Source organism: Mustela putorius, unplaced genomic scaffold (assembly GCF_011764305.1).
Source record: "Mustela putorius furo isolate JIRA1106 unplaced genomic scaffold, ASM1176430v1.1 tig00003901_pilon_pilon_pilon, whole genome shotgun sequence".
Lineage (NCBI taxonomy): Eukaryota > Metazoa > Chordata > Mammalia > Carnivora > Mustelidae > Mustela > Mustela putorius.
This window is the reverse complement of record NW_025422049.1, coordinates 21,394,081-21,405,338: the sequence shown is the minus strand read 5'-3', so window position 1 is coordinate 21,405,338 and position 11,258 is coordinate 21,394,081.

Here is an 11,258-nt window from a genome sequence, read left to right as displayed (position 1 = left end):
CATCAAGATCAAAAGCTTTTGCACAGCAAAGGAAACAGTTAACAAAACCAAAAGACAACTGACAGAATGGGAGAAGATATTTGCAAACGACATATCAGATGAAGGACTAGTGTCCAAAATCTATAAAGAACTTAGCAAACTCAACACTCAAAGAACAAATAGTCCAATCAAGAAATGGGCAGAGGACATGAACAGACATTTCTGCAAAGAAGACATCCAGATGGCCAACAGACACATGAAAAAGTGCTCCATATCACTCGGCATCAGGGAAATACAAATCAAAACCACAATGAGATATCACCTCACACCAGTCAGAATGGCTAAAATCAACAAGTCAGGAAATGACAGATGCTGGCGAGGATGTCGAGAAAGGGGAACCCTCCTACACTGTTGGTGGGAATGTACGCTGGTGCAACCACTCTGGAAAACAGCATGGAGTTTCCTCAAAATGTTGAAAATAGAACTACCCTATGACCCAGCAATTGCACTAGTGGGTATTTACCCTAAGATACAAATGTAGTGATCCGAAGGGGCACGTGCACCCGAATGTTTTTGCAGCAATGTCCACAATAGCCAAGCTATGGAAAAAACCTAGATGTCCATAAACAGATGAATGGATAAAGAAGATGTGGTATCTATACACAATGGAATACTATGCAGCCATCAAAGAAATGAAATCTTGCCATTTGCAACAACATGGATGGTACTAGAGGGTATCATGCTTAGCAAAATAAGTCAAGCAGAGAAAGACAACTATCATATGATCTCCCTGATATGAGGAAGTGGTGATGCAACATGGGGGGTTAAGGGGGTCGGAGAAGAATCAATGAAACAAGATGGGATTGGGAGGGAGACAAACCATAAGTGACTCTTAATCTCACAAAAGAAACTGAGGGTTCCTGGGGGGAGGGGCGTTGGGAGAAGGGGGGTGGGGTTATGGACATTGGGGGGGTGTGTTCTGTGGTGAGTTCTGTGAAGTGTGTAAACCTGGAAATTCACAGACCTGTACCCCTGGGGATAAAAATATATGTTTATAAAAAATAAAAAATTAAAAAAAATAAACAGGCTAACTTAGACTCCTTTGGTCTAAGTTCTGTCTCTATCACTTACTAACCATGTGACCTTAGGAAGAATACATTGTCTTTCTAGGCTTCAGTTCTTTCTTTAAGATGTAATGATGATAATAGTCTTATGGGTATATAGTAGTTAACATAGTACCTTAGTAAGTGATTAGTCAATATCAGCTCTTACTATTATTATTTTATTCTAAATTTAAAATTGTATATCTTAATTTAATGATCAATATAGACAAAAGATTTTGTAAAAGCCTGTTAGAACTGGGCTAGCCTCCAGTACTCTTTTAAAAATTGCTATAAAGACATTTTAGTCATATTAAGTATATGTACATTTATTAAGAGTTCTGCAGAAACTGTTCATCTGTAAATGAAAATAAAGGATCATGCTGTGCTTTTTTCCCATAACACTTTCTAATAGATGTCTGATCAGATAAAACTTGTATAATTAGGAAGATTATAAATATCAGAGGTGCCCATCTTCTATATATTTTAATGGAAACTATACATTTTATTATCAAGCAGTTAAAAATATCATTAAAAGTAAATTGTAACTCTGAAGGAACACTAGAAGAATTTGAGAAACAGACCTTTCAGAAAGCAAGTGTCTGATAGCCATTTGTGTGTTCATAATCACTAGCCATCAGGGAGATTCAATTAAAACCACATTGAGATACCACCTTACACCAGTTAGAATGGCCAAAATTAGCAATACAGGAAACAACGTGTGTTGGAGGGTATCTAGAGAAAGGGGAACCCGCTTATACTGTTGGTGGGAATGCAAGCTGGTGCAGCCACTTTGGAGAACAGTGTGAAGATTCCTCAAGAAATTAAAAATAGAGCTTCCCTAGGAGACCCGGCCATTGCACTCTTGGGTATTTACCCCTAAGATACAGATGTAGTGAAAAGATGGGCCATCTGTATCCCAATGTTTATAGCAGCAATGTCCATGGTCACCAAACTGTGGAAAGAACCAAGATGCCCTTCAACGGATGAATGGATAAGGAAGATGTGGTCTATATACACTATGGAGTATTTTGCCTCCATCAGAAAGGATGAATACCCAACTTTTGTAGCAACATGGATGGGACTGGAGGAGATTATTCTGAGTGAAATAAGTCAAGCAGAGAGAATCAAATATCATATGGTTTCACTTATTTGTGGAGCATAACAAATAGCATGGAGGAGAAGGGCAGATGGAGAGGAGAAGGGAGTTGGGGGAAATTGGAATGGGAGGTGAACCATGAGAGACTATGGACTCTGAAAAACAATTTGAGGGTTTTGAAGGGGCAAAGGGTGGGAGATTGGGGGAACCAGGTGGTGGGTATTGGAGAGGGTACAGATTGCATGGAGCACTGGGTGTGGTGCAAAAACAATGAATACTGTTACACTGAAAATAAATTTAAAAAAAAGGAAAGCAAGTGAATTCCCACTCTGCTAAGCATGATCACTGGCTCTTTTTGAGATGAGCACATCTGATAACTATGAGATATTTGGTTAAATGTGGAACAACCTCAAGATATGCCTGACCCCCCCCCCCCAACCAATCCCTGACCCCTCCCTCATCTTCACCTCATCTGTGATCCTATATTGCACATTAAGTTGAGGGTCAGAACAGATAAGCAACAAAAATATAAGATCAGTCTTCAACCTCCTTTCCTTCTCATATTTTACTCTTTTTTCCCTAAATGCCTACTTAAGGTCTTCATCCCTTTTGCTTTCCCTGGCTCTCCCTAGTAGTGTTACCTCCATGTTTCCTTCCCTAAAAACGTGCTTTTGTCCTTTATTCCCCAACCCATAACCAAACAGTTCTGTCCTCTATTCTGTCCTCTAGCTGATATGATATAGTAATACATAATGTGTTGGTAGCTGATAATTTTCAAATTGTATTTATTTTAAAATTAAATGATCACATTTTATTTTTGTTTTTTTAAGATTTTATTTATTTATTTGGTGGAGAGATAGAGACAACGAGAGAGAGAACACAAGTAGAGGGAGTGGGAGAGGGAGAAGCAGGCTTCTCTCCTAGCAGGGAGCCCAATGAGGGGTTCAATCCCAGGACCTTGGGATCATGACCTGGGCTGAAGGCAGATGCTTAATAACTGAGCCACCCAGGCACCCCCAGATGATCACATTTTAGAAGTTCAGGGATGTAAGAAATAGAGGAGGTCCCATGAAAGCATAAAATGGGTGACCCTAGGCTGATCTGAGGGTACACAGAAGGTCTGCCTGCCATTTTGAACAGTAATCTGAAGGATGTAGGAAGCATTTGGGTGAAGAGGGGTAAGGGTGAAGGGCATGACAGGCAGAGAGACTATTCGAAGACTCAGAGGTGGAAAGAAGCTTGACTTGTAAGAGGAATTCAAAGACTAGTGTGGATGGAATATATAGATGAGGTTGGGGAAGCAGACAGGAGCCAAATGATTTGAGCCTTATAGGCCATGACAAGGATTTTGGACTTCATCGTAAAAAATAGTAGAAGGCCATTAAAATTTTTTGAGCAGTAGAGTAACATGATGAGATTCGTGTTTTGAATGAAGAACTATACCTTTCTTGGGTTCAGCTAGAGTTGGTCCCAGTTTACCTGACTGTGATTCCATTTTCTTTTCATTTGAATATGGTTATATGCAAACAATGAATCATGGAACACTACATCAAAAACTAATGATGTACTGTATGGTGACTAACATAACATAGTAAATAAAAAATGAATGTGATTCTTCTCTAGAAAGGGAGCGATAGCATACTTATTAAGGAAAATTTAAGAGATGGCTATTTGATTTTAGAAACAAGTCTCTTTAAATCTCTTGTGTTTTCCTGTTGCGATCATGTCCCCACCCCTTTAAAAAAAATTCTTATTTATTTATTTATTTAGCTAGTTTAGCAAGGGCAAGAGAGCGAGCAAGCAGGGGAGGAGCAGAGGGAGAGGGAGGGGGAAAGAATCTCAAGTAGACTCCAAGAATCTCAAGAAGACTCTGCGCTGAGTGTGGCGACCCATGCAGGGATCAGTCTCCTGACCCTGAGATCATGACCTGAGCTGACACTCATGCTTCATCCACTGAGCCACCCAAGTACCCCTGTACCCACCCTTTAAAAGCTACTATTCTTGGAGAAGTTGACATACCAAGTCTCCTGAATTAAATTGTGAAGGTTATTAGATCAAGACTTGATCCTATGGACTGGGTAACAGCTTCTGAATCAGCAAAATGACTCCCAAGTATTCCTCAGACTGAATAGGTTGACATTGGATTGCCACTGCATTCAGCACCGAGAACACTAAAAAAATATCAATACTATTGCCTTTGGCTTTGAGACTGAATAACACATCAAAATGGGTAATTGAATGATTTACTGTTCTTCAGGATGGTTACATTTCATGGATCTGGCCTAAATGGAATTAATTGTGGGCTAATTAAAGTTCTCCTTGCTTCTTGCTCAAGTTCTCCCTTGGACATTGGCTGCAATGATTTGTGCAAGTTGCAGAAAACTGTAAATTGTGACTTAGATTAAAGAAAAATGAATTGCTTTTCTAATCCTTATTGAACACTTAAAACAGACATTTAAATCTCTACAAGTTTTAGATAATTAAAATTATAAATCTGTGCTCTTTGAACAGGAACATGAGTGGGGATCAGAGGTATAAATAGTACCATGTTGAGGTAATTCATTTTGTGGCTTCAGGTTTATTACTCTAACAAGGATTGTCCCCAGGCAAATACCAAAGCAAAGAAGTTTCTCTCTGCTTCCTCTTTACCTCCTAGCATCCTAGACCCCTAGATCATAGAAACTAGAAATACCTCAAGACACGTTATTGTGAAACTGATGAGTCATAATTTTAGACAGGAGCTCTTGAAAGCAGCTAGGGGGAAGAGATTCCCTATGTACAGAGGAAGGTCCATCAGAATAACGTCAAAACTGTCCACAGAAATCTGGCATTCCAGAAAGGGCTGGCAAGATGTATTCAGGGCAATAAATGAGAAGAACATGCAGCCAAGAATACTTTATCCAGCCAGGTCAACATTCAAAATGGATGGAGAGATAGAGAGCTTCCAAGACCGCCAAGGTTTAAAAGAGTATGTGGTCACCAAGCCAGCACTACAAGAAATATTAAAGGGGGTTCTAGAAAACAGTGACATACAACAGAAATTTACAGTCTCTAGAAACAAGGACTTCACAGGCAACATGATGTCAATAAACACATATCTTTCAATAATCATTCTCAATGTGAATGGCCTAACCTGTCCCATGAAATGGTACAGGATTGCAGATTGGATAAAACGACAGGACCCATCCATATGTTGTCTATGAGAAACCCATATGGAACCTAAGGATACATCCATACTGAAAATGAACGGATGGAGAAGCATCTTTCATGTCAATGGGCCTCAAAAGAAAGCTTGGGTAGTGATTCTCATATCAGAAAAATTAGATTTTAAACTAAAGACTGTGGTCAGAGATAAAGAAAGACACTACATCATTCTTAAAGGGTCTATCCACCAAGAAGATCTAACAATTGTAAATATGTATGCCCCCAATACTGGAGCAGCCAACTACATAAGAAAACTGTTAATCAAGATAAAGAGTCATATTGATATGAATACATTAATGTTAAGGCATCTTAATGTGCCACTCTCAGTAATAGTCAGATCATCCAAGCAGAAAATCAATAAAGAAACAAGAGCTTTGAATGACACATTGGACCAGATGGACCTCATAGATATATACAGAACATTCCACCCCTAAACAAAAGAATACTCATTCTTCTCGAGCACACATAGAACCTTTTCCAGAATAGACCACATACTGGGTCACAAATCAGGGCTCAACTGATACCAAAAGACTGAGATTATTCCCTTCATATTCTCAGACCACAATGCTTTGAAACTAGAACTCAACCACAAGAAAAAGTTTGGGAGGAATTCAAACACCTGGAAGCTAAAGACCACCTTGCTTAAGAATGCTTGGATCAACCAGGAAGTCAAAGAGGAACGTAAACAGTTTATAGAAACCAATGAGAATGAAGACACTTCGGTCCCAAACCTATGGGATATAGTAAAGGCGGTCCTAAGAGGGAAATACATAGCCATCCAAGCCTCCCTTAAAAAAAAAAAAAAAAAAACACAAACAAACTGAAGGGGCGCATGGGTGGCTCAGTGGGTTGAAGCCGCTGCTTTCAGCTCGGGTCATGGTCTCAGGGTCCTGGGATCAAGCCCCACATCGGGCTCTCTGCTCAGTGGGGAGCCTGCTTCCCTTCCTCTCTCTCTGCCTGCCTCTCTGCCTACTTGTGATCTCTGTCTGTCAGATAAATAAATAAAATCTTAAAAAAAAAACTGAAAAATCAAGAATACACCATCTGTCTTTACATCTTAGAGAACTGGAGAATTGGGGAGCCTGGGTGGCTCAGTAGGTTAAGCCTCTGTCTTCGGCTCAGGTCATGCCCTCTGGGTCCTGGGATCGAGCCCCACATTGGGCTCTCTGCTTGATGGTGAGCCTGCTTCCTCCTCTCTCTCTGCTTGCTTCTCTGCCTACTTGTGATCTCTGTCAAATAAATAAAGAACTGGAGAATCAACAATAAATTAAGCCAACCCCACACACAGGAAGGGAAATAATCACAATTGGAGCAGAGATCAATGAGATAGAAACTAGAGATACAGTAGAATGCATCAATGAAACAGGAAGCTTGTTTTTTGAAAGAATCAATAAGATCGATAAACCTTTGGCCAAACTAATCCAAAAGAAAAGAGAAAGGACCCAAATTAATAAAATTATGAATGAAAAGGGAGAAATCACGACTAACACCAAGGAAATAGAAACAATCATCAGAAATAATTATCAACAGTTATAGCCCAATAAGTTAAGCAGCCTAGACAAAATGGATGCATTCCTGGATACCTAGAAACTTCCAAAACTGAATCAGGAAGACATTGACAACCTGAATAGACGAATATCTAGCAATGAGATTGAAGCAGTGATCAAAGACTTCCCAAAAAACAAGATCCCACAACATGAGAGATTCTCTAGGGAATTCTACCAAACTTTCAAGAAGATATAATACCTATTCTCCTGAAGCTGTTTCAAAAAATTGAAGGAGAAGGAAAACTTCCATACTCTTTTTATGAAGAAAGCATTACCCTGATCCCCAAACCAGGCAAAGACCCCACCAAAAACAAAAATTTCAGACCAATATCCCTGATGAATATGGATGCCGTGAGTCTCAACAAGATCCTAGCTAATAGGATCCAACAGTACATTAAAAAGATTATCCACCATGATCAGGTGGGATTCATCCAGGGAATGAGAAGGTGACTCAACATTTACAAATCAATCAGTGTGATAGAAGAAATCAATAAGAGAAGAGAGAGAAGAATCACATGGTCCTCTCGATTGATGCAGAAAAAGCATTTGACAAGATACAGCATCCGTTCCTGATTAAAATGCTTCAAAGTATAGGGATAGAGGGAACATTCCTAAACTTCATAAAGTCTATCTATGAAAAACCCACAGCAAATATCATCCTCAATGGGAAAAAGCTCACAGCCTTCCCTTTGAAATCAGGAACACAACAACGATGTCCATTCTCACCACTCTTGTTCAACATAGTATGAGAAGTCCTAGCAACAGCAATCAGACAACAAAAAGAAATAAAATGTATTCAAATTGGCAACGAAGAAGTCAAACTCTCTCTCTTTGCAGATGACATGATTCTTTATATGGAAAACCCAAAAAGACTCCACCTCCAAACTACTAGAACTCATACAGCAATTCAGTAATATGGCAGGACACAAAATCAATGTACAGAAATCAGTTGCTTTCTTATACACTAACAATGAAAATATAGAAAGGGAAATTAGAGAATCAATCTCATTTACTATAGCACCAAGAACCATTAGATACCTGGGAATAAACCTTAACCAAAGAGGTAAAGGATCTGTACTCAAGGAACTACAGAACACTCATGAAAGAAATTGAAGAAGACACAAAAAGATGGAATACCATTCCATGCTCTTGGATTGAAAGAATAAACATTGTTAAAATGTCTATACTGCCTAGAGCAACCTATACTTTTAATGCCATTCCAATCAAAATTCCACTGGCATTTTTTCAAAGAGCTGAAGCAAACAATCCTACAATTTGTATGGAACCAGAAGAGTCCCAGAATTTCTTGAAAAAGAAAAACAATACTGGGGGCATCACGTTGCCTGGTTTCAAGCTTTACTACAAAGCTGTGATCACCAAGACAGCATGGTACTGACATAAAAACAGATACATAGACCAGTGGAACAGAGTAAAGAGCCCAGATATGGACCCTCAAGTCTACAGTCAAATAATTTTTGACAAAGCAGGAAAAAATATATAGTGGAAAAAAGACAGTCTCTACAACAAATGGTGCTGGGAAAATTGTAGGAGAATGAAACTAGACCATTCTCTTATGCCATACATAAAAGTAAACCAGAAATGGATAAGAGACCTCAATGTGAGGCAAGAGTCCATCAGAATCCTAGAGGAGAACATGTGCAGTAATGTCTTCTACATCAGCCATAGCAACTTCTTTCAAGATATGTCTCTAAAGGCAAAGGAAACAAAAGCGAAAATGAACTTTTGGGACTTCATCAAGATCAAAAGCTTCTGCACAGCAAAAGAAACCTCAACGAAACAAAGAGGCAACCCACGGAATGGAAGAAGATATTTGCAAATGACACTACAGACAAAGGGCTGATCTCTAAGATCTGTAAAGAACTCCTCAAACTGAACACAAACAAAACAGCTAATCATGTCAAAAAATGGGCAGAAGACAGGAACTGACACTTCTCCAAAGAAGACATACAAATGGTAACAGACACTTGAAAAAATGTTCATCATCATTAGCCATCAGGGAGATTCAAATGAAAACCACACTGAGATACCACCTTACACCAGTTAGAGCGGCCAAAATTAACAAGACAGTAAACAGTATGTGTTGGAGAGGATGTGGAGAAAGGGCAACCCTCTTACACTGTTGGTGGGAATGCAAGTTGGTGTAGCCACTTTGGAGAACAGTGTGGGGATTCCTTAAGAAATTAAAAAATAGAGACTCCCTATGACCCTGTCATTTCACTACTGGGTATTTACCCCAAAGATGCAGATGTAGTAAAAAGAAGGGCCATCTGTACCCCAATGTTCATAGCAGCAATGGCCACAGTTGCCAAACTGTAGAAAGAACCAGGATGCCCTTCAACAGACAGACGAATGGATAAAGAAGATATGGTCTATATGTACAATGGAGTATTATGCCTCCATCAGAAAGGATGAATACCCAACTTTTGTACTAATGTGGGTGGGACTGGAAGAGATTATGCTGAGTGAAATAAGTCAAACAGAGAGAGTCAAATATCATATGGTCTCCCTTACTTGTGGAGCATAAAGAATGACACGAGGACATGGGGAGATGGAGAGGAGAAGTGAGTTGGGGGAAATTGGAGGAGGTGATGAACCATGAGAGACTGTGGACTCTGAGAAACAAACTGAGAGTTTTGGAAAGGAGGGGGATGGGAGGTTGGGTGAGCCTGGTGGTGGGTATTTTGGAGGGCACATATTGCATGGAGCACTGGGTGTGGTGCATAAACAATGAATTCTGGAACACTGAAAATAAATTAAAAAATATAAATAAAAATTTGAAAAAGTATCTGTTCATTTGCTTGCAAGAATGGGAAATTGACAAATATCTCTGTTTCTTTGCTTCTCTATCAATTTATAAGGATACTGAGAACTTTAATAAAAATAAAATAAAATTATAAGCTTTATTCAGGTCTATATTTTTAAGCAGTTGATTTCATTTATAAAGCCTTTTATTTCACTTTCCAGAAACAGGCTCTAACTTTTAAACTCTCCTTGCTGGGGACAAGATGATGTCCTGTCCTATACCAATGTCATCATATACAGATACAATGGAGACTTATCCAGTCAGTTTAGGACTAAAATAATTTCTTAAAGTGAAAATGCTGTAATATTTCTATTGTTGAGCTGGTGAAACTTTAAGAGCTTGACTCACTGGAGTTGTTCAGAATGATTTTGAAGCTGTTTCCCCACCTTGGGTAATGTAGGTTTTATATATTCCCAATTAAGAGCCTTTACAATATGTCAGCTCTATTCTCTTCCTGGTTCCCCCCTCCTTTCCACATATTAAAAGACAAAACTATGAAAAATTTCATTCTATAGTGCTATATCTGATTTTAGTCCACATGGAGTTCTACTTTCTCTGAATCTCCAGGTTAAGCCTATTCTGAGTATAGTGTTCATTTTTTTCCCCATTCACCTTGCCTTTCCACACAAACTCTTCTCTCTATTCCACCCTTTAACCAGTATTTGAAACTTACGTAATTCTCAGCAGTAGTACCCTGCCTAGTATCTTGCATCAACAGGAACTTTATACTACTGATTTCCTAATTCTTATGCATAGATTACATATGTCCTCTGCCTTCAGGAAGCTTATGTCCATTGATAGACAATATTATGGTTGAACAGACCTATTGAAAATGACTCCTTAGGGGCGCCTGGGTGGCTCAGTGGGTTAAGCCGCTGCCTTCAGCTCAGGTCATGATCTCAGGGTCCTGGGATCAAGTCCCACATCGGGCTCTCTGCTCAGCAGGGAGCCTGCTTCCCTCTCTCTCTCTCTGCCTGCCTCTCAGTCTACTTGTGATTTCTCTCTGTCAAATAAATAAATAAAATCTTTAAAAAAAGAAAATGACTCCTTGGAATTTTTCAATGTGAACTCCTTCCAGTGATACCAGTCTTTGTATAGTTATAGTGTAGTTTTCATGTGAGCTCTGGAGTCAGACAAGTCTCTGTTCAAATCCAGATCAGCAAATTCCCAGCTGTATGATTTAGGGAAAGTTATCTAATTTCTCTGAGATTCAGTTTCCTCTTTTGGAAAGAATGATGATAGTATGGGTCATTGTGTGTACAAAATTAGATAATAAAGGTAAAGTGGGACAGTGTCTTGCACAAAATAAACATTCCATAAATATAAGATACTATTATTGCATATGGTACTTATCAAATTCTTGATCATACTGGCCCCTGGCCAGGGGATTGAGAAATAGGAGATTTGCCCATGTTTAAAAGCTAAATATTCTGTCCCTCCCCACCCTACTCTTCAGTTCAGATGATTTCAGAGGAAAATGGCATATTGCCTTATAGCAACCATTA